This window comes from Ictidomys tridecemlineatus, chromosome 11, assembly GCF_052094955.1.
Source record: "Ictidomys tridecemlineatus isolate mIctTri1 chromosome 11, mIctTri1.hap1, whole genome shotgun sequence".
In the NCBI taxonomy this organism is placed as follows: Eukaryota; Metazoa; Chordata; class Mammalia; order Rodentia; family Sciuridae; genus Ictidomys; species Ictidomys tridecemlineatus.
The window spans coordinates 112966005-112989982 of record NC_135487.1 but is presented as its reverse complement, the minus strand read 5'-3'; the positions used below and the strand labels follow the sequence as shown (position 1 = coordinate 112989982).

At 40.0% G+C, this 23978-nt stretch overlaps 1 protein-coding gene and 1 long non-coding RNA gene across 2 annotated transcripts in view; both read right to left on the bottom strand.

The window, feature by feature from the left end:
* Positions 1-4854: 4854 nt before the first annotated feature.
* LOC144368308 (uncharacterized) lies at positions 4855-15398 on the bottom strand. Its single transcript, XR_013428113.1, has 3 exons — positions 15163-15398; positions 6452-8465; positions 4855-5229 (listed from the first exon to the last, which is right to left on the bottom strand). It is a non-coding gene; the product is annotated as an uncharacterized LOC144368308 (long non-coding RNA).
* Positions 15399-20830: 5432 nt separating this feature from the next.
* LOC144368307 (uncharacterized) overlaps positions 20831-23978 on the bottom strand; it is an 82241-nt gene continuing 79093 nt past the window's right edge. The window contains exon 12 of the mRNA XM_078027119.1: positions 20831-22114. The gene's annotated coding sequence lies outside the window, so the exon portion shown is untranslated. The remainder of the gene's footprint in view (positions 22115-23978) is intronic.

Sequence of the window (23978 nt, the reverse complement as noted above, 5' to 3'; positions counted from 1 at the left end):
AGAGCCAGAGAAATCTGGTGAACATGCTTATCTGAACAGGCAGGCAAGAGACTGGGGCAGGACTGAATGTCAACCACGTGAAATAAGTGTGCCGTCCACCCAGCACTTTTCCACAGCCCTGGTTTCCTTAGGGACACGAGCATTGTGCCACAAACTGAGGTCCCCCCCAGGTGAAGAAAAGGAAACCATTCTAGAGAGTGTGGAAGGTCTGTGATGCTGAGATGGAGCCTAGTGAGGTGGAAGGAAGGCCAACTAAAAAGCCAAGCACCTGATTAGGTCTCTAAGCCCTGTAAACCCAGCTTGTCTATTAATGTCTCAGTGCCCCTCTTTGCCAGTTGGATCATGTAAAATATAAAAATATAGTAAAACCTGTCCTACTATAAATGACATCGGAAAACACAGGCTCCAGGCCAGTATATGTCTCCCACCTATAGCCAAACTTCCATAGAAATTTGTTTTTGCCTTTTTAGGTTTCATAATGATTTTCTTACCTATATTTCTTTTTTTAAAATTAGAACTGTGTAGTTATATATAGTAGTGGGTTCATTCGGTCAAAAAAATACACACATGCAATTTGACTTCAGTTCATGATTGCCCCCTTCCCTCTCTCTTTTTTCTCCCATTCCCCCTAACATTTCCCAAATCTCTTTCATCTACCCTACTAGACTTCTTTTTTGCTCATCTATTAATTTATATTTGATTGCTTCTTTCTACCTATGCATAAAGGTGGCGTCCCCTGTGGTATATTTATATGTCCACCTAACAACTTTTTAAGAATTCATTCTGGGGCTGGGGTTGTGGCTTAGTCGAGAACACTTGCCTCAAATGCCTGAGTCCCTTTGATCAACCCTAAGCACCAGGTAAAAAATTTATATAAATATATTGTGTTCATCTATAACAACAACAAAAAACAATCATCTGCATTGCCTCCCCTTACCCATCTCTGCACTCTGCCTCTCAATCTTCTCCATTACTGCTCTTTCCTTTATCTGTATGATATCCTATCCTGCCCTCCCCATTTCCTTTGTTCTACTCTAGTTTCTGCATGAGAGTAAATATTCAAGTTTTGAGTTTTTGTGTTTGGCTTATTTCACATAGCATGATATTCTCATTGCTATCCATTTACCTGTAAATGCCATTATTTCATTTTCTTTTATGCCTTTGAAGAACCCTAGTGTGTGTGTGTGTGTGTGTGTGTGTGTGTGTGCGCGTGTGTGTTTACATACATATCATATATATGTGTCAGAATCATAAAATTTATTTATCTATTAAGGTGATTCCACCATTTAGTGAAATGTGCTTCTATAAACATTGAGGTGGCTGTCACTGAAGTATGCTGATTTTAGAAGTTTTGGCAAAATAACAAGGAGTGGGCAGATCCTCACAGGATGCTTACATCTCTAGTTTTTTGATGAATCTCTACAGTGGTTTCTGGACTTGTACTAGTCTGCAGTCCCATTAACAATATACAAGTGTATATTTTCCCCACAACCTTGCCTGCATTTTTTTATGTATATTCTTGAACATTGCAATTCTGGAGTCAGATAAAATTTTAATATTTCTTTCATTTGCTTTCCCTAATTGCTAGTGATATTGAACCTTTTCTCATTTGGCTATTTGTAATTTTTTTCTTAAGAAGTTTCTATTTCATTTTTTCTATTGCCCATTTATTGATTGGGTTATTTGGGATATTTTTGTATGAAGTGCTTTGAGTTATTTATATATTTAGAGTATTAATCCCTTATCAGATGAGTAGTTGGCCAAGATACTTTTACCATTCTGTAGGCTCTCTCTTCACACTCTTATTTCTTTCTTTTGCTGGGAAGAAGTTTTGTAATTTGATGGTGTCCCACTTATTTATTCATAGTTTCAGTCACGTACTTTTGAGGAAGCTGGTGCCGGCAATTATATGTAGAATGTTGGCCCTACATTCTTTTCTAACAGTTGCAAGGTTTCTGGTCTAATTCCAAAGTGTTTGATCCATTTTCATTTGAGTTTTGTGCAGGGTGAGAAATAGGGTTTTAGTGTTATTTTTCTAGATAGTTATCTAGTTGTCCCAGAACCATTTATTAAAAATCCTCTTTCCTCCAATGTATATTTTTGCACCTTTGTTAAGTATCAGAGGGCTCTAAGGATTGGATTTGTCTCTGTCTTCTATTCTGTCCTATTGGTCTTTGGGTCTATTTTTGTGACAATATCATGCTGTTTTGTTACTAGATCTCTGCAGCATTACTTATTGTCTGGAGTTTTGTATTTAACAGTGGTACCAATAATAAAAAACAAACTGAAATAGAAAACTACTTCAAGAATTAGATAGTAGGAGACAACTATGTAGGCTAATATATTAACATCCCAACTTAAAGTGGTGGGAATTACAATATATATTTAGGAATACAGTATTTTTCTTCTGGCAGAGCTATTTTTGTTTAATACTTTTACTTTATTTATTTTTACCTGGTGCTGAAGATCCAATCAGTGTCTCACACATGCTAGGCAAGTGCTCCGCCACTGAGCTACAATACCAAATCTAGGAATACAGTATTTTTATTGAAAATTCTTTTTAAAAATATTATTATTTTTACATAATAGCATATTTTGGCATATTATACATACATAGAATAAGTATAACTTGTTGAAAATACGATCCCCCATTATTGTGGTTGTACATGACGAAGAACTTCATTGTTTGTATATTCATACATGAAGATAGGAAAGATGTGTCTTATTCATTCTCCTGTCTTTCCTATTACATGTTCCCCCTTTCTCTTCATTCCCCTTTGTCTAGTCCAATGAACCTCTAATCTTTCACTCTCTAGTTGTAAGTTAGCATCCACATTCTGCCTTTGGGTTTGGGACTGCCTTATTTCACAAAGCATGATAGTCTCCACTTCCATCCATTTACTGGTGAATGATATAATTTCATTCTTTGTTATGGCTGAGTAGTATTCCATTTTGTATGTATACCAAATTCTTTATCTATTCATCTGATGTAGGGCACCTAAGTTGGTTCTATAGCTTAACTATTGTGAATTGAGCTGCTATTAAATATTGAAGTGGCTATGTCACTGTGGTATGCTGATTTTAAGTTGTTTGGGTATAAAGTGAGTGGGATAATGGGGTCAAATAGCGGTTCCATTCCAAGTTTTGTAAAAAAGCTCCACACTGCTTTCCAGAATGGTTGCACCAATTTCCAATTCCACCAGCAATGTATTAAGTGAATCTCTTTCCCCACATCCTTGCCATCATTTACTGTTGCTTTTATTTTTAATATTTACCATTCTGAGTGGGGTGAATGAATTCTCAGTGTAGTTTTGATTTACATTTCTCTAATTGCTAAGATTTTAAATACTGCAACCTCTAAATCAAACAAGTTCAGGCAGCTTCTCTGATTTCAGGTTTTTCTGTACTCAATCTGTGTTTCTCTGTGTTCTCCCCTCCCTTTGTGGGGACTCTTTGCTGCTTTCAGTACCCATGTGGCAGGTGAGTTGGCATCAATATATTCTTATATTTTGTTGTTGTACTCAAATTTCTGATTCCCTAGTCCAACTGAATGTACACTATTATATTTTGTGAAATTACTTTTTTATCAACCTCAGTAAGTGTCTATATTCCTGCTGCTGTGCTCATGATACAAGGTAATGCAGCTTTCCACTCTCTCACCATCTTCTGGTCTTGCAATACAGCTTTTTATCCAGGATGATTGCTCATCAATTTTAACACTTTTCAGGTTGATGCCATCCTATTTGTGGATGTTTCATTTTATTTCTTGAACTTTAGGAGTGTACTTAAGGAATTCAGTTCCTGAGCCTCAATGTTAGAGTGTTAGGCCTACATGTTCTTCTGGTAGATGCAGGGTTTCTGGTCTACTTCTCAGGTCTTTGATATGCTTTCAGTTCAGTTTTAAGAGAGAGGGGCTAAATTTCATTTGACTACATATGGATTTCCAGTTTTTCCAGCCCCATTTGTTGAAGAGGTTATCCTCAGCACACTATAGTGATATAATCACATCAATGTTTTTAGCAGCACAATTCACAATAGCTAAGCTATGGAGTCAACACACACACACACACACATACATGTATTACTCAGCCATAAAGATGAATAACTTTATAATAGTTGCCATTATATGGATGAATCTGGAGACTACCATGCTAAGTGAATTAAGTCAGTCTCCCCAAATACAAATATCAAATGTATCAAATGTTTTCTCTGACATTTGGAAGCTAATCTACACTAAGGAGGGAAGAGTGGAAGAATAAAAATTCCAGGTATTAGACAAAGGGAAATGAAAAAAAAAGAGTACGGTAAGGAAAGGAATGAACCTGACATAATTTTGCTATGTACATATAGGAACACAATGCAAAGAATGTCACCTTTATGTACATCAAAAGCCTAGGGTCCTAATTAGATTAAGATATATTCCATGCTTCTATATGATCTCAAAATGGGCTCTACTCTCATGAAAAACTAAAAAGAAGTCATAAAAAACATAATAAAAATGACACTTTAATTTGCATGTCTAAGTTAACAATCCAGGGGGCTGGGTTTGTGGTTCAATAGTAGAGAACTTGCCTCGCATGTACAAGACCCTGGGTTTGATCCTCAGCACCACATAAAAATAAATAGGTGAAATAGAGGCATTATGTCCAACTACAACTAAAAAACAAATATTAAAAAAAGATAACAACCCAGGTTTGAGTTAGACTTGTTCCCTATGAAAACCCCCAGAGAGAGATCCATGAGCTACTAACTTAGTAAAGACTCATTTGCAACACAAAGAGGTAATGAAGTCAAGGAATTCAGGTACAGAAGGCAAAAAAGTGTAGAAAGTATACAATTTAAGAGAAGGTAGCATGTGTCTGAAAGATGCTCTTCATAGGGTTGGGACTGGGCTTCCCTGCAGCAGTTATCAAGAATATTAGGAGAGCAGGCATGAGAACAGAGCAGATTTCAGAATGTAAATAGGAAATGTAGATGGAAGGGCAGGTTAGGGCTACAAGGCCATGGGAAGTACAGATAAGACCAAACAGAGGCTCCATCTCCTGTTGGAGACAAGCACAGGTGAAGAGAAATCACTGCAGAAGGAGGAGCTACAATCTTACAGAGTTAAAAGGAGTCAAGTGCATCCCAGAGCCAACATACCTGAAGCCTGAAGGCCAGGGAATCTGCATGCTAGTTTCCTCTTCCTCATCAGAATTTTTCTTGTAATTATCTTCTCTTTGCTGACACCTGTGGCATCATTGAGAACATGCTCTGTAAGTATGTGCAAATAAGACAGGATTTGTAAAATCCAATAGCACCCAGATATATTTGAAAACACTAGAAAATCAGAATGGAGGTAGGTTGTGCTTTGGGAAAGGAAGAGATAATAAAAATCAAGCAAAATCAAAGGAGAAACACATTATTAAAGAAAGGAAAACTCATCCTAAGGAATTTGAAAATATGCATAATAACGATACACTGCATGTATACCCATTATATATGATAAAGCACATATATAAACAATGTGTAATACACAAGAGGGATCTCTATATTTATCTGATGGACAACTGCTCCTTTGGGCTCTTGACTCCACCTGTGCATGGGAAACTTGCATCTATGATATGTATGGGCTCACATGTCCACTCAAAGGCCCTTGGGCCTTCTCTGAGGAAGTTGAAAGAAGAAGAGGGTTCAGTAACAATCCCAATTCTCCCTTTGCTAACCACTCCTAAAAACCCATTTCTTATGTCCCTGCCAATTGACCCAACCTAGCGACCTAGGCATAGTGACAGAAATTATGTGTCCAATGGACATGTCATTTTTGTACATGTGCCTAGGTATTCTTGGGTGGGTGGTGCCCATACAGAAGTTCCTAAAATAAAGTAATCCAATTGACAAAGAGGGCTTTGAAGTAACTATGACTTCATGTTTTGTATCCAAATAAAATTAATCTTAGTCACTATTTCTGGAGAGAACATTCTACAGAGACACCAGGGCATGGGACAAAAAAAGGAATTTATTGATCTTGATCCACAGGCAGAAAAGATCATGAATAGAAATGGTGGACATCATATTTTTCTTTGGGGGGGGACAACAGGGATTTAACTCAGGGGACTTGATCACTGAACTACATCCCAGTCCTATTTTGTGTTTAATTTACAAATTGGGTTTCACTGAGTTTCTCAGCACCCCGCTGTTGCTGAGGCTGGCTTTGAATTCATCATTCTCCTGTCTCAGCCTCCAAAGCCACTGGGATTATAGGCCTGAGCCCCCATGCCAAGCACAGCAGACATACTTTAAAGACAGAATCAGTCAGATCCACCTGACCTCTGTACCTACTCTGAAACAAGATGGGTCTCCTGCCTCTGCATGCATATATCTCAGCCTACACAGTAGAGTTGAGTGCAGAGAATTTTGCTTTCCTAGGGAGAAAAGTTAGATTCATTTGAATTATGATAGGAGTACTCACTGGCTTCATCCATAGCAGAAGTGACTGTAGGCTCAGCTGATGGGAAGACAGAGCTTCTGACAAGTTCTTGTGTGTTAGATGAATTAGGATGATCCAAGGGTAGAAAATAAGTTTTCCCCGGCAGGAGGTCATCCTCTTTCTCCTCCTGCAGTTCACCATTGGGAATGCTGAGACAAGGAAGAATAACCAAAAAAAATCAAGGTGGTTTAGAAGCTACAGCCTCCCAGTTGGTTATGATTCAAAGTTGAAGAGTGGAGTCCCCTAACAGGTGCCTCCCTTCAAAAATGATCTAGAAAACCATTTTCAACTCATGGACATAGTTTAGATGCCATAGTATGAGAGAGAGAGTGAGAGCCACCAGTGTCCAGTGTACTGGCCAGATAACAAGCTGATGAGAAAGGAGGCTCAACTTCATCTATAAAGTACAACTACAGAAGGATCATACAATGAGAAGCAAAGCTGTAGTTGAACCTAGGGCATGACTGATACTGACACTTGCATATAGATGTCCAGCAAATACAGTCTGGTACATGAGAGAGTGCCCCAAAAATGTGTGCCTTCTAGAACTTTTTCTATCCATTTTTTTGACATAATACTTTTGGGGGGGGGCGGGGAAGGGGTAGAAAGGGAGCGCATTTCTGTTTTTCTTGCTATGACATACCTGTCTGTGATTATCAGGCCATAGTATAGAAAGATAGTATGCCTCTAATTCTAATTATTCAACTTAAAATAAACAAGTGAATTTGTTAAAAGGAAGAAATGCCCAAGACTGACTGTGCAGTTCTTCTCAGTCACGCCCACTGTACCAGCACCAGGAAGATAAAAGATAACCTTGCTAAAGGGCTCCATCACACTGGGCTTAGTCAACATCACCCCTGCCAACAATAGTCTTTTTTACATTTGGTCATCGAATGTGTCTACTTTTGACCTCATGGTCTATTCTTTCAGGTTATCCTTAACCCCTTATTTTGCCCTTTCTTACAATCTCCAGATTATTTGTTGTTACCTGGAATTCAGTGAATTTTGGTCTTTTTCATCATCATTTTCATGGTTTTCTACAAACAATTCAAAAACATCCAGGAGTCATTACATAGTGCTATTTCACCCATTTCAACACAGAGCCCAAGTGGGTTCTTCAGTCACCTTGGCTAGACAGGAAAAAGAATCTGCAGGAAATCTTGAAAGTTATTATAATTTCGATCAGGAATGAGCAGAAAAAAAAAGAGTCATGGAAAATGGAGTGGGCTAAGGGGTGAAGACAAAATGACTTCTGCCACGTATAGCCCAAATAAAGTTCAGTTGTCATAATCTTTCCCATCAGTTTTCACAACTTTTCTTTGTGTGTTGACTTAGTCCTGTTTGCCAAGGAGGGTCCAAGAAGGAGCCATGTGCTAGTGACTTATGAAGGCCATGTTCCCAGAATAAAGAGGCAGCAGAGTCAAGGAAGCAGGGTAGATCAAAAGCCTAGACAGTGTGTGATTCCAGGGAAGGTGGCATGTGTCTGAAAGATGCTCTTCATGGGATTAGGACCCCCAATTAAGCTGGGCTTTCCTGTGTCAGTTACAGGGAATATCAGGACAGCAGATGTAGGAACAGAGCAGATTTCTGAATGCAAACAGGAGGTGGAGATGGAACAGCCTCTCAGGGTGGGAGAGCATAAAATAGAGACATAAGACCAGACAGTCTCCATCTGCTGTTGGAAAGAACCAATGGTGAAGAGAAATCACAGCAGAAGGAGCTACATCCTCATAGAGAGAGCTAAAGAGGTAAGTGCATCCCAGAGCCACAGAAGCTGTCACCACTCTACCCGAAGCTTGAAGTCCTGGGAATCTGCATGCCATTCTCCACTTGCAGAAGAGTTGTTTTCTTTTCATGATCTTCTGTTTCATGACACTCATGGTATCAGTGAGGACATGCAGCTCACATCCAGATGTTTTGACAGCCAAGCCTCCAAGGGCATCACCCTCAAGCTTGGGAAGGTTCTGCAGCTCAATGCAAGTATCCATATTCAATTCTGAAAATAAAACAGGAACTATTATCCTGTGACACAACTATTGACCCCAAAGAGTCACCTAATCAAGAAAGCAGCCTTGCACAAGAAAGTCTAAGGATTGATGTGTAGCTTATAGAGACTGATACTTTCAGGGCTGGGGTTATAGATTGGAGTTAGAGCACTTGCCTCAAATGCATGAGGCCCTGGGTTCTATCCTCAGTACTACATAAAAATAAAGACATTGAAACTGATACTTTCATTTTGTTGATGATTCTGGCATATCCAGTACGATAAACTTGACAGGAGGCAAGTGTGCTTCCAATTCTTGAAAATATTCAAGAAATATGGAAGTTATAGACACCTATAACTCCCCAATATAAAAGGCAATAATACCACTAGAGATCTAGGCAGAGTTTTTAGTCAGGAAGAGATCATCAAAGTTAAGCAAAATCATAGTAGAAGGAAAACTATATGAAAGTAGAGAACTGGGGAAGAATCATCCCTGGAATATTTTAAATCTTACTCTGACTGACTTATTTTATATACAGGCATTATTACTAATAGAACTACTGTATATGCCTAACATATAATGGATATATCTGATGAACAGAAAATTATGAACATTCACATGTGGGATTGTATAATATCAATATTCTGGCCACTAGAAGTCAGAAATAATTTAGAAACCTGAGGGGAAAAAAAAGAGATTTTTGAAAAGCAGATGCTCAAAAATTCCCTGTGCGACACCAGAACACAATCACTCAACTGAGCCTGTAGGCTTAGTCTTGACTGGGATTGTGGGAGCACCCAGTAGAGTCCAGCAGGAAGAAAAGATGGTGAACCTCCGCAAGTTTTCACACGTGCTTCAAGAACTACACACCAGTGACACACACTGAGCCCAGGCCACGGAGTGCTCCACATGAGGCACAGGTGTTTCTCCTCTTGCATGACCCTCAGAGGTTTGTAATGAGTGCAAGGATGCCCACATATGTCAGATGAGTGTGGCACCTGACATGAGAACCAGAGGCTCCAGAAGCTGATATTGAGGGAGACAGAGAATCAAGATGAACACAACCCAGATTAAGGGGACTAGGAGGGACTGAAACCCAGTCTTCACATCTGAGCAGAATTGAGTCCTTGTGAGGACACTGGCAACATGGCTATGGAGACAGACGAATGGAGAGGATGGACTCAGTGTGGAATCAGCAAGTAGACATTTATGAACTTTCTGTGTGAAGGTGTCACATTAATTTAAAGAGATGAGGAAAGGTGAAAAGTGAGCTGGATATGTCAGGACACAGAATTGTGGGCCCAGGATTTATACTATTACTGAAAAATTGCTCTATATCAAAAGAAAATATCTTTTGTGAAATTATATTTATCAAATAACCAGAAGTTATCTGAGGATTTGAGATTACAGAGTCAAAGCTTTCATTAAAAAGTTTTTATTTTTATTGAACTGGTACTATGGAAATTATTTTAATAAACCATGAAAGAGATGAAAGCACCTAAGATATGCATCCACTGTTTTCCAGGGTCAGTGTTGGCTACACAGCTATTGATAGCAGAGGAAAGGCTCAGCCTGGCTCCACCATCACCACAGATTAACTGGTGATCCAACATTGTCCCCTGACAACTACTCATTTGGGCATTTACATCCAGGTGTGCATCTGAGGCTTGCATCTCTGACACACTGGGGCTCACATGCCCACTCAAAGGCCATTGGAGGCAGGCCTTCTTAGTGACACCTAAAAGGAGAAGAGGGTAACTATTCCAGTTCTTTCTTTCTTTAGTACCCCCACCCAGAATGCCCATTTCTTATGTCCCAGTCTGTTGGGGAAACCAGCTTGTATCTCAGGTACAGTGACAGAGATCATGAGTGTGGTGGATATGTCACCTTTGGTTTCTGTGCCTGGATGCTAAGAAGGCCAGAATCAATAAATGGGATGGCAAACTGCAAAGCGTCTTCAGAGTAAAGGAAACAATTAATAACGTGATGAAAGAGCCTACAGAATGGGAAAAGATTTTTACCACATGCACCTCAGACAAGAGCATTCAATCCTCAGGATGTATTAAGAACTCAAAAAACGAAAAACCCAAAAGAAAAAAAAAACATTAAATAACCCAATAAATAAATGGGCAAAGCACGGAACATGCACCTCACAGCCGAAAAAATACTAATGGACAAAAGATACATGAACAACTCTTTATTATCTCTAGCAATTAGAGAAATGCAAATTAAAACTATGCAGAGATTCCATCTCACTTGAATTAGAATGGCAATTATAAAGAATTCAAGTAACAATAAATGTTGGTGGGGAATGGGGTGAGAAAGGTACTCTCAAAAATTTGAGTAGGACTGAAAATTAGAGCAGCCACTATGGAAAGCAGTATGAAGATTCCTTAGAAAACTTGGAATGAAACCACCATTTGACATCATCAACAGATGAATGGATAAAGAAAATGTAATGTATATAGAGAATGGAATATTACTCAGCCATAAAGAAAAATAAAACAATGGCATTTGCAGGAAATGGATGGAACTGGAGATATCATGCTAAGTGAAATAAGCCAATCCCAAACACCAAAGGCTATGTGTTCTGACTTCTAGATGCTAACCAGAAACAAGGGAGGTTGAGGAAAGGAATAATAGAAATCTACTGCATTGGACAAAGGAAAATAAAAGGATGGGAGGAGAGGGAGAAACAGGAAAGACAATAGAATTAACTGGACTTAACTAGCCTTGTATTTGAATACATAACCAGGGTAAATTCACATCATAAACAAAAAGAGCGGGATCATCAACAGGATAAGTTATACTCTACTAATGTGTAATTTGCAAAATACATTCTACTGTCATATGTTACTAAACAAGAACAACAACAACGAAGGCAGGTGTCCAGAAAAGAGTGTCCCTGAAGAAAAATCATCCACTTAAGATGGCTTTGAAGAAAAAAATGAGTTTAAGGCTATTTTCCCAGGATTATTAAACTCCATCACTGTTTGTAGAGAGGACATTCTATTGAGACTCAGTGATGTGATTGAAATTAAAAGGTTTATTGATCTCTCTCCCCAGGGAGAAAAGACCATGGAAAGAATCTAGGATACCATGGAGAGGGGTGTCCAGTGGTTGTATAACATTCCTAGTTATGGGACCCTCTCTGCATTTCAGAAGCCTATGACTCCTTGTGGCCTATATACCACCTACAATCCATACACATATACAGTCTGTTGCCACCTGGAGGCTGTTAGCAGCTATAAGAAATGCAGCAGAGGAGCTGGCTCCTTATTGTAAATCAACTGTATGAAACTGTGAAGAGATATAGGGTTCGTAATCCTTATATTTTCCACATACTACAGAGGCAAATTGGACATTCCTCCTGATATAATTGAGTTCTATGTCCCTAGGGAAATGAATAGATGTCCTCAGAAATTGAGCTGACTGGAGCTTTCCAGCAGCCTCATGTCTATCCAGGTCAGACTCAGGAAGAACTGGGTACAATAGGGCCTGCTGCCCACTACTGTGTTCTCCACACACTCTCCTTGAAAATCCCTCATTCTCACCATGATCTGCTTCAGTTTTCTCAAAATTTCTTCAATCTGACTGTTTGGCTCCATCACCCTGAGAGCACACCTCATCATACTCTCATCACTGGTGTCTAGATTCTTCCACTCTCCTCACTACCTTCTCTTCTTGTGAAGTTCCCCAAAGATCAACTGTCTCATCAGGTTAACGTTTGTTAAGATACAGCTGCACAGTGTTACCCATGGTGGCCTCATGCTCCTGGCCATGAGAGAACCTCCTGCTGGGACCACTGAGCCCAGCCTCACTAACCTCTAACTCAATGTCCTGCTCTTACCATGTTCCCACTCTGCTTGTGAAAACTGCATTCCTACATCCCCCTGAATAATTCCAACTCCCTATCCTGCATTTGAAGTCCTCATTCCTGGCCCCACAAGGTTATCCAACATCACATCCCAACACTCCTATACACCATCCTTCCTTGTCAGGCTGTCTCCTCCCTGACTCTCACTCTGCTTCTCTGTCTTCCAGCATTCAGGTCTTTGTCTACAGGTGCTGCTCCCTGCCTGTCATGTACTGTGTGTCCCCAAGTCTCAGTTCATCCATTATTAATCATCTGTCATTGAAGACACTCAGTAACATGCATGAGAGATCCTCTTGACCTGAAGGAGAAAGTATCTTAAACCAATATACCTGTTTGTGAAAGCAATGGTGAAACAGAGAAAAAAAGGAGATTAGACCCTGAAGAATTGAAAATGGCCACTGACACAAGAATCTCTTCATGGACTCTTGGCAACGTGGACAGTTTCTTCACAAACGTCTTGTAGAGCATGCTTTCTACCAGCCACTCTGTGGTTACATAATTTTGGTGGGAAGGAGAACTCCTTTTATATGTCCAACCCCTGAAATCCTGGCCCATTCCTTTTCATGAAAACCTATTTAGTATCATTATATCAAATCAAATTTCCTCCCCTTCAATCTACTTCTTTCAGTTCCTTGAGGCTGGATCCCTCAATCATTGGGTACAATATTTATTTCCACTGTGTCTAAACCTCCAGCCCCTCCTACATATAGTATCTATTATGAAAAGTGGCCAAATCTGTTAAGTCCCTTGGGAAAGTCTCACTCTCCCTCAAGAATATTACATTTAAACTACCTTGAACTCAGACTGAAGGGCTTTGGGGTAGTTTGGTCTCAAAGTGGCTGTAATTCAATGTAGACTCACTCTCTCTACCACTTCCTTGAATGACTACAGAGCTACTACTACCCTCTAGGTCATCTGCAATAAATATTTTAAATTGGGTTAGAATTTTCTCCTGTTTTCGGTTGCCTGCTTTTATCAGGGAGGAACCTTGCTGACATTTTTCAAGGCTCACAGTAGAAGATCCTCTGCAACTATTGGAGCCATTTATCAAACTCTAAAAGTATTGTTGCATGCCATTAGTGGGCAAGATGCAAAAGTCCTCAACAAAATATCAAGTTGTCGCTTAGTTATATTCATGTTGTTTCTGCAGGGCTTTCTATGTACACAGAGGATAGGTCCGAGCAGAGAGGTCAGCACCACTACTGTATTTACAGCTGTGTCCTGTTCACAATATACACATTAGGGTCAGTGAACCCACACAGGATGAATATTAGTATAATTAGAATGCTCTTTTTCTTCATTTCAGATTCATGTATAAAGGTGAATGTGTCCATCTCTATTTGGAGGGAATGGATGAGGCACTGGCTCTTCCCAGGGATAAAGTATACTGATTAATAGCTCAAAAACCCATGTGAGAGGCCTTGTGAATTCTTTGTTCCAGAGAAGCAATGTCTGTTTCTCTTTGAAATTGCCTCAAAAACATTTGTAACATACAGAATTAGAAATGGGTGAACACCCAACCCAGCCTCCTCTTTGAAAGATCAGGCTGCACAGCAGTAAAAATATGTTGGCTGAGGAGTCAGGCAGACATGGGCCCTGTGTTCCCACCACACACTAGTGGAGATTGGGGGGCAGTGACCATGCTGAATCTCAGTGTCCTCAGCACTACTGTAGAGACACCACCAACTGTGAATAGTGTCTCTTGAGGATTTAATGGAGTAATCTGTATACAGAGATCCCTTGGTAGTGGTTACAGTTCACACATGTATTTTATTTCTGTTTCTGAAATGTTGTGACACTGAGATTAAACTTTTGCATCACTGCACCTCAGTGGAAATGGGAAAAAGAAAAAGATGGTCACACCTGAAAAGGCACTGACTAAAGCAAGGGTTGGAAAATAAATTTAGTCAGTTAATTTTACTATAAAACATTCTGATACAGTGAGACATCAGACTTCTGCTCTTCCTAAAAACTGATTTAATGAGTAAAGACTCCCAAGAATTTCAAAAGTTTATCTGAGGAAAAGTTGAACTCTACCTTGAGTGAGAGGCAAGAAGAATATATTTTTTTCTCTACATACTCTATAAAGCTTCTACCACTCATGGCTCTTGTTCAACAAGAGTGACATTCCTGGGAATTGTGGAGAGAAATGCTCTCTGCTGTCTGAATAACTGGGTCAGTTCCCCATCATGTACACTGGCCATTGACAATTTACATGAGAACATAACTCTCAGATGGAACAGATGATTCAACATGTAATCTATGGAGGAAAGAATCATTTGTGCTCCTTCGGGTTGAAAACTACAGCAATGTATGGTGAAACAGAAACAGGAATGATTAATTGAAGGATAGCCTTCTCAGAGGAAGTTGAGAAAGTGCATTAACACTCAAGAACCATAAAAGACCTCCACAATGATTTTTGAATATTCTATCTCATGAAAAGAAGAGAGGAAATCATTAGAAAATAAATGCAATTTCCAAGGACACTGCAGGAGGAATGATTTAACCCCTTTAAAGACTGAGGTCTGACCAATCCCTCCCGGAAAAAGTTGTAGTGATGTCTGTGAGATGCTTCTAATCCCCTCCTCCTAACTCCAGTCTACCTGAAACTATGACTGGCACCTTGCAGACCAGGATTAAAAAAAACTGACCTAGCAGGAAAAATAACAAAGCTTCAGATCCACCTGACCTCTACACCTGCTGAGAAACAAAATGGTCTCCTGGCTCTTCAGGCATATGTCTCAGCCTAGATAGTGGAGTTGAGTGCAGAGAATTTGTGATTTACCAGGGAGACAAGTTGCATTCATCTGAATTAGGATAAGAATACTCACTGGTTCCATCCACAGTAGAGCTGACTTTAGGCTCATGTGATGGGAACACAGAGCTTATGACAAGTTCTTGTGTGTCACATGAATTAGGAAGACCAGAGTACTGAAAATATTTTTCATCCAGCTGGAGGTCATTCTCTTCCTCTTCCTGAAATTCATTGTTGAGACTGCTGAGACACCTGAGGCAGGGAAGAACAAAAGATGAAATCACAGTGATTTAGAAGTTACAGTCTCCCAGCTGGTCCTGATTGAAAGTTGAAGGGTGGAGTCCAAAACAGGTGCCTCCCTTCAAAAATGATCCAGAAAACCATTTTCATCTCAAGGACATAGTTTAGGTGCCACGGTATGAGAGAGACCAAGGGCCACCAGTGCTCAGTGTAGTGATAACAAGATAACAAGCTAATGAGGAAGGAGGCTTAACTCACCTATAAGACACAGTCACAGAAGGATCACACAATGAGAAGCATAGCAGGGGCCAACCTTGTGCATAAAGCATGGTGAATTTTAGACACAAGTGTCTGATCAATAGTCTCCTGAATGCAAGAGTCTCAGAGACATTTTGCCTTCTTTGCACATCCATATTATGACATGATATCATTTTTATTCTATCTATTTTTCTTGCTATGGAATACCTGTTGATGAGTTCAGGCTAACAGTACAGAAAAGATTTTTGAGTCTCATCCTGAGTTTGACCTTTACAAAGGGAACATATGAATTATTTAAGATCTAGAAGTGCCCAAGGCTGCTCAGTTATTCTTGAGAAGACTTACTCTTACAATACTATAAAGAAGACAAGGAATTTTCCTAATGGGTTCCATCATCTTGGGTTGAATCAACAACTTCACTGCAATCAGCACTCCTACTGTGCCTTTAAGAAACTTTGACTACATTTGACCTCATGCTCTGTACTTTTAGGATTCCTGCACCCCTTTTATTTTATCCATTTTTTTTCTAGCCCCTGGTCATTCATTGTTACCTGAAATAAAGTGACTCTTCTTTATCATTGTCCTCATTGTCATGGTGTTCTGTAAACATATTCAGAAATGCAGAAGTCATTAAATAACTCCCCTTCACTCATTCCAATACAGACACCTCCCTCAGAAGAAGACATAATTTATGTATATATAATTCAGGGAGTAACTAAGGGACTTAACCTGGGAGAACTCACATGTTGAGTTTAAAGAAATGGTCTGAAATTCTATGCTGATCCATCATGCACAACGTCTTCTGACTGGGGGGATCATTATTATGGAATGATCTTCATGTAATTGGACAAAGTCAAAATGCAATTTGGTCTCCTGATCCCTGGATACTCATCCAGGTTCTTCTGGATTTCACTAACTGCAGCTTCCTTCCTTCCACAAAGCTCATTCCAAGACTTAGTGGCTCTGGGCCCCCTCACAATTCTCAAATAGAACCAGTTTCATTCTCCATGAAGAGGATTAAAAGCCCTGAGCCTCATTTTTCTCAATACTAGGGATATTTTTTTTTTTTTTTTAAAGATCGCAAAGTTAACTTTGGCAGTGTACTAGAAGCAAATTCCTCTTTCAGAACTGTTCTGGTATAAACCAATATTACTACCACCTGATTCTAGCATTTTAATAAAAGCAAAATTAACCATTTCAATGTTCTCTTTTATGTTTTTGGTACCGGCAATTGAAGTTAGCGGCACATGACCACTGCACTACATCCCCAGGCCTATTTTGTATTTTATTTAGTGATAGGGTCTGAGTTGTTAGTTGGCTTTAAACTCAAGATCCTCCTGCCTCAACCTCCTGAGCAGCTGGGATTATAGCCTTGTGCTTGTAATTAAAGAATTAAACATGAGCAAGAATACTTAGGAGAGATAAGTTGTCCTAGGTTGTAAGAATAAGGTCATGCAGAGCCCTGATATGCACACACATAAATGGTACCTGTGAGTAGGTTACAGTCTCTACAACTTCCCTGATCTTGTTAGTTCTAGGTTTACCATCCTGAATTTGTCACTGGACCCTCTGAAGTATAATTAATAGAAGTGCATTTGTGTTTTAATGGGATGGTCATGAGCTGCAGCTAGAGAAAGGGAAACTTCATGCTCACCCAAGAGATCATCACTGAAGCAGGTGGGCTGGTGGATATCTGATGATTCAGAGTGACTGGGGCAAGTGTTACAGCCCTCATTCAATACGTCCTGCAGGATTTCTTTCTCCTCCTGTGGGGCTTGTCTCAGACTGGAGGAATAAAGAGTACAATTAAACGAGAGGATTAAATATGAGTCCCAGTTGGTCTAAATAGAGGCCTAAGGGAGTGGTCACAGAAGGGCAAGAGGGTACTCCTTTCAAAGAGGAAAAAAAATGATCCTCCTAGGATGTGGGCAGGGTGCACATTTCTTTATGACAGGAGATAGGAAGAGGGGCTCAATCTACTGACTAGAAAAGAGCTGAGGACAGACACTCCACTCTCCCTGTGTGATACGACCATGAGCCACAGCATACACAAAAAATGAACTTTATGTGTGTGTTTTTGAGCACATTTGTATATGTGTGTGTGTGTGTGTGTGTGTGTGTGTGTGTGTGTATTCCCCCCACCCAAGGCTATGACATCCCTGCCAAAAAGTCTTAACAACCAGAAAGAAACCCGATTTATATCTCATACTCAATGGACCCATACAAGACAGGAGATGTAGATTCTGTGAGGTAAAAAAAAAAAAAAAATAAAAATTAGTTAGTTTGATTATTTCTAGTTGGATACAGACAAGAACCACAGAGAAAAGAAAAACACCTCCTTAAAAGATGGACTTCTTCCATGGTTGAGGAATGCAGTCATACCAGCAGCTTGTGTTTGCCTTTGCATGTGAATAGTGTGGACACTTTGTACCTCTTGGTTTGCTCATCTGGGGACCCTCTTCATATTTAACCCATCCTCTTCCAGGCTCTTAACACTCATTGTTACCTGGGAGCCAGTAATTCCTGTTCTTTTCCACTCTCCTCCTCTGCACCACTCCCTGAAATCAAATTCAGAAATGTCCAGTCAGTCAATGAGTAGTTTCTACATCACTCACTACAAACACAGGGGAAGCCTGAACTCAATGGAGAATCATTAGTCCCAGACCTTTACCAACACGGCCGTTATATGTCTGTGGATCTGATATGGTACAAACTGGATCCTGATATAAAAGATTTGAGCTATTCTTGAGGATGAAAAGGCATTTTCATGTCTCCAGTAGACATCAGTAACTGGGAAATAACCTATGCCCACCCTACACTTCCCTGTAAACTAGAAGTTGCTATAGTCTTTGTGTTTCATTATTCCACTGTTAGTAAACTGAAGGCAAAATAACAATATCTTTACTTCTAGAAATGATGGATTTCCTTTTGATGAAAGAAAAGAAAAGAAAAAGTTTTGGAGAAGATCTTTTTATCAGAGGGGAAACAGATAACCATACCTCACTTTAGTGACCATAAACCTATCTGCAACTTACGATATTTCTGGAACTCGTTGGCCAGGGTATACACGGTAGATTGACATAAGATGAATTTTTCTTCCAGATCACGGAAATTCAGTTTGTGTTCTTGTAATTCGGCTTGTAGTCCCCGTATACTTTCTTTCAATTTCATCTGAGGCTCTCCGTCAAGGTTCATTTCAGCCCCTCCATCAGGGGAAGGGCTGAAGAATACTGCCATGTTTGTACAGTAAATGTACAGCCAGGACCTGCAAAGAGGAAACCCAAACATGTTATGGGTTAAAAACAAGTGAATCCAAGAGCTGGATGCAGTGGCAAACGCCTATAATCTCAGAGGCTCAGAAGGTGAGACAGAAGGATCTAGAGTTAGAAGTCAGCTTGAGCAATGACAAGGTGCTAAGCCACTCAGTGAGACCCTGTCTCTTAATAAAATACAAAAAAGTGCTGCATATGTGGCTCAGTGTTTGAGTGCTTCTGACCCAAATATTTAAAAAAAAATAAAATAACCCAAGTAGAATTCATTGGGATTAAGGGAAGACAGCAGCTGTCACGATTCACTTACTGTTGAGAACTAAGTACTCAGCAGTCCACAACACTTCAAACTCCTTCACCTTTCAAACAAGGATTCACACACCTGAGTCTATAGCATGAACTCAAGACAGAAATGAGGAGGTAGGGCTGAGTGCGCTAGGTAACAGTCTAACAGAATCAGAAGGTGGGAGATGTCACGGAATGTGGCAGCCTCTGCCTTCCAATGGCCTCATGATGGCTGTCCCACTGGTTTCCTCAGAAGGTCACTACAGATGTAGACCACCACTCATTGGGCAGTCTCAGTACTTGTGTACCCTCATGGCAACGTTACCAACTTTTCTTTGTTCCCTTCTCCAAACACCATATTTCACATTACTCCTACAGGTATATCTTGAGAATCCTCGAAGTAAAAATGGTTTCCCAACAAGTTAAAATTACCTACAGGACTACCCAGTGGTCACCTCATTATTTCCTTAATAATAAGTGGATCATAAGGCTTTTCCTCAAGGGAACAATGCAAAACTGTCAATGTAACATAGTCATAATGTTCTTATCTGAATATGCAGCCATTATTTCAAAATCCACTAAAAATACAGAACAAAGAGTAAACCATGAGTGTTTGAAATTGTTTTCTGTACTCTCTTAATATTATTTTGTTATACTCCATTTTTATTGTGGCCTCTTTTCTCTCACAGGGACATCTGTTGGTGTATAGGACTCAGAAGGAATTCCTCACTTATTACAAAAGTTCCAATTGGCTCAGGCAATAGGAACATGGAAAGGAGAATAGAAACATGGACGACAGCCATGCTAAGTCTCTGTGAACCCTCAACTGTGGGATGCTCATTGGGAAGAAAATTTCCAGATCCCTCTTACTAAGTCCAAAGCAGATAATGTCCAGTGCTGACTCTGCTCTTCATGGCAATCTTCCCTTCACTAGGTCAGGCTACTGGTGTCTGTAATCAATGTTCTCACCTACTGAGAACCATGGCTGAATCTGAAGCAGATACGTTAAGCTCTTTTCAGTAAGGATTGGATACCCTTCCTAGCATGCTGCAGGGAAATGAGCCCAGTGCTTTATCTGTAGGACCTCAGCAAATGCATTCATTTGCTTTAACCCACTTATAATGTAAGTTCTCTAGATACATAAAGATTTTACATTTTACACACGTCACAGGGTAAACTGAGCAGCAAAGCAGGGGACTTAGTTTATTCTGCTTCTATGAACACAAGAGTCATGGACTCTCATCCACTTGAATGTCAGAAAGCCTGGCTTTTAGCCCCACCTTCCTCCCTTTGGACTGCAAACCTGAAAATTACTTCAATTATTTACCTGCATTTGAAATGAAGTTTCAGTAAAAACAAGAGTTGAACTTTGAGGAATGACAATATTAGTTTGTTTTGAAGTGGATAGAAAATGCAGAGGTCTAGAGAAAACATCACGATAATCTTCGCAAGGAAGAACTTATGTGTCTTACTTATCCTGCCTCTTTCTCCAGCTGGCCAGAACATACTCAGTATCTGTTGATGTCATCAAAATCATCTTCAGATCTTGAGAATATGGATTTCTATGAGCCAAACTGGAGAGCAGGTGTTGGTCTGAGAAGTCATCCATCATTGTGCTGGGACCTGTTGGAAACAACCAGTAGGGGGATCAACCTGACTACCAACATTTTTTGATACAGCACTGGCTACACTTACCAATGAGTCCACTATCAATTCTTTCACTTGCTGTTTACAAGACTGACGGTTCTGTAAAAGCTAAGATTATGTTCGACCCATCTCTGTGTTCACAGTTTCCAGTGGGGCCCAAGCACTGAAGCACCTGGCAGGATACACTCAGTGAATGTATAAAAGTGGTTGCATACCACAGTTATTACAATGAAGTCCTTTACAGTGTCATCTAAAGCCTTCTAGTTAGTGTCCCCTTCAATGAGTCCACAGTGCCACATACAGAGTCCTGCACATAACTCTGCATGTGAAGAAGAGAAAACTACCCTAAGGACACTTTGTTTCCCACCTATAATCCACATTGCACTCTAGGGTTTGTAATCTGTGCTTCTGTCAGTTTTAATTTTTTAAAAATTTTTAATTTGTATAAAAGTTAAAGGTTGACTGAAGAAAAGACTTACACATTGACTTATGCTTGTTCTAAAAGGTAGGTCTTAGAAAAGCATCCATGTGCCAGTGATTTACAAAGACCATGCCTCCCAGGAGAAAGAGGGAGTGGAGCTGAGGGAGCTGGGAAGAAAAGGCAAAACAGCCTGCAATGTGTGTGATTCAGGGACAGCATCATGTGTTTAAAGGATAATTTTCGTAAACATCATAATTTTTTAAACATAATTTTTTAAACATCATGTGTTTAAAGGATAATTTGGACACTGAGTTGGCTCTGCGTCAGTGTGGCAGTTACAAAGAAGAGCAGGACAGCAGCTTTGGATACAGAAAAGTGTTCAGAGTGAAAACCACAGGAGTGAGTCAATCTTATGCATAACTAAAGTTGAATTTTACACTCTCCTATCAAGTGAATATAGCTTCCTGCATGTGGAAAGTCCCAGAGAACTTGTGCCTTCTAGTCCTCTTCCTGTCAATATTTTCACATCATATGATATACTGGTGTTGTTTGTGTAGCTGCTGTTTTTGCTATGGCAGAACTGTCCAGGATCTTGGGATAACACTGCAGAAAGAAGTTATTCATGTCATTCTCATTTTAGTTCTTTCAAAGGAACAACTGACTTTTTTTAAGGGAGAAAGTCCCCAAGTCTTCTCAGACAGATGACAAAAATGCTCACCAGAAAACAGGCCATACAGAGTGGTTTAGCAAAGTAAACCAGTGACACCAGCAGACGGTTTTTACCTTTGCAGCTATTTTGGCCTGTTTGTGTGCTCCTTTTTGTCTGATAATTACCCTCCCATGATGATTCCCTGGGGGCCAGTGATTCAAGTGATGCTTTTCTTCATCATGATGCTCTTCACTATTTCCTACAAACAAATTTATTAAAGCCCCTTTAGATATTAAGCAGTTCTACCTCATTCGTTAAAAACACAGTAGCCTATCATGGCACAGAGAAATTATTGGTATGAATTTAGAAAGATCTCATGCATTACTTTAAAGAAATGGCCTGCCCAGGTATTCTTATCCATGAAACAGAGTAGTCCCTGTAAAATAGATCTCATGAGCAGCATGCTAGTTGGTTAACTGGGCAGAGGGAAAAATGTCTTTTTCTCCCCACATGAACAGAAACTGCAGAAAATTGGTAAACTTTGGGAAGCTCCAGCTGTACCTACCTGCTGTTACATGGTTGCTTCCCAGGCACAGTGATTTACCTCCCAATATGACTTTCATAGAAAACATACTCATTCCTCTTCAGGGACCCTATCCCATGACACTCCATGCATCTGCGAACTACACAGGACCCTCCAGGCCTGCTTTTATCACTTAACAAGGGAAAATTCTCTCCTTTTCACCTCTTTAGTATTGCAGTGTACCCTACATCCCACCCTCAGATTTTACTACTTCAACTCCCTAAAACAAACCCTGGGAGTGACTTTCGAAAATACACTCATAAACATTCTCCATTTGAATGCTACAGTTATCATGCAATGTGCATTAAGCAATATTTCTAAGAGGAAACATAAACCAGAAAGGATAAATCTCCCTTGGCCCACAATTAAATCAGCCTGCAAATTCCTTAAAAGTTTTCTTTCTTAGGCCACGCTCTTTTCAATTTCACAAACTTGCACCTGTAACACGATCTTTCCTGAAACTATGCTAGGTAGTTGCTGCCTGCTATCTAAAAGGCACATGCCTGGTCTAGACAGGAACAGTGTTGGGATAGTATGACCTCTACCTACTGGAAGAATCTACTGTCCTCCCACTGAGCCAGTCCTCATCATTCAAGACTACACACAAAATGCAGATACCAGGAGAGCAGGTACAAATATCACTTGCCTAATGGAATCTCTCATAAACTGGGCACTTTGGAGCAGCTTCCTGTGAGCAGGTCCGCTGGGCACCTTACAAAATGCTCTGGCAGCTTGCACTCCTCAGCCAGTTGCTTTTCCTCTCTCTTTTTTTTTTTTTAAATAATTGTAGATGGATGGTTTTATTTGTTTATTTCTTTATGCCTTTGTTTGTTTTTTTTATGCAGTGCTAAGGACTGAACTAAGTGCCTCACTCATGTTAGTCAAGCACTCTGTCACTGAGCTACAGCCCCATTCCATAACCTTTTTTTGTAAGCAGTGTACTCACTAGCCACATCCAGAGTAGAGTAAACCACATGTTTCTCAGAGAGGGAGGCTGGACTCTTGCTTGGGAGCCCAATGGAGTGAGACAAGTCATGACAGCTGGAATGAGTCAAAAGCACCTCATTCAAGTTGACTTTCATGGGAATTTGAGAAAGGGTGGAGTGTGAGAGAGGGCTTCAGATGCTCAGTTCATTGATTAGGTAACATTGCTGGTGAGGAAGGACACTCATCTATCCCTATGTGGTTCAGGCATGTCATACCACAATGACAGCAATAACAGACGGTACAAACCCAGAGTCTTTTCTTCCACATTCCTTGAACAAGTTCTAATAAATCAAAGTTCCTCAGGCATTATTGATTCCAAAAGATGTTGGGCATTCCGGCCTTGTTCTTTAATATTTTGATTTTATATGACTTTGGTGTGGTTTGGTCACATTTCTTGCTATGGAATTCAACAAAACAAACAAACTCAGGCCTAACCCACAGAAAATGGGTTTTCTAACTGCCTTTTGCATAGGAGAGCACAGTGGTTCACTGTGAGTGAAGGAAACTTGACTTTAACACCAGGGAAAGACTGTCTCTAGGTTGCTAAGGTAAA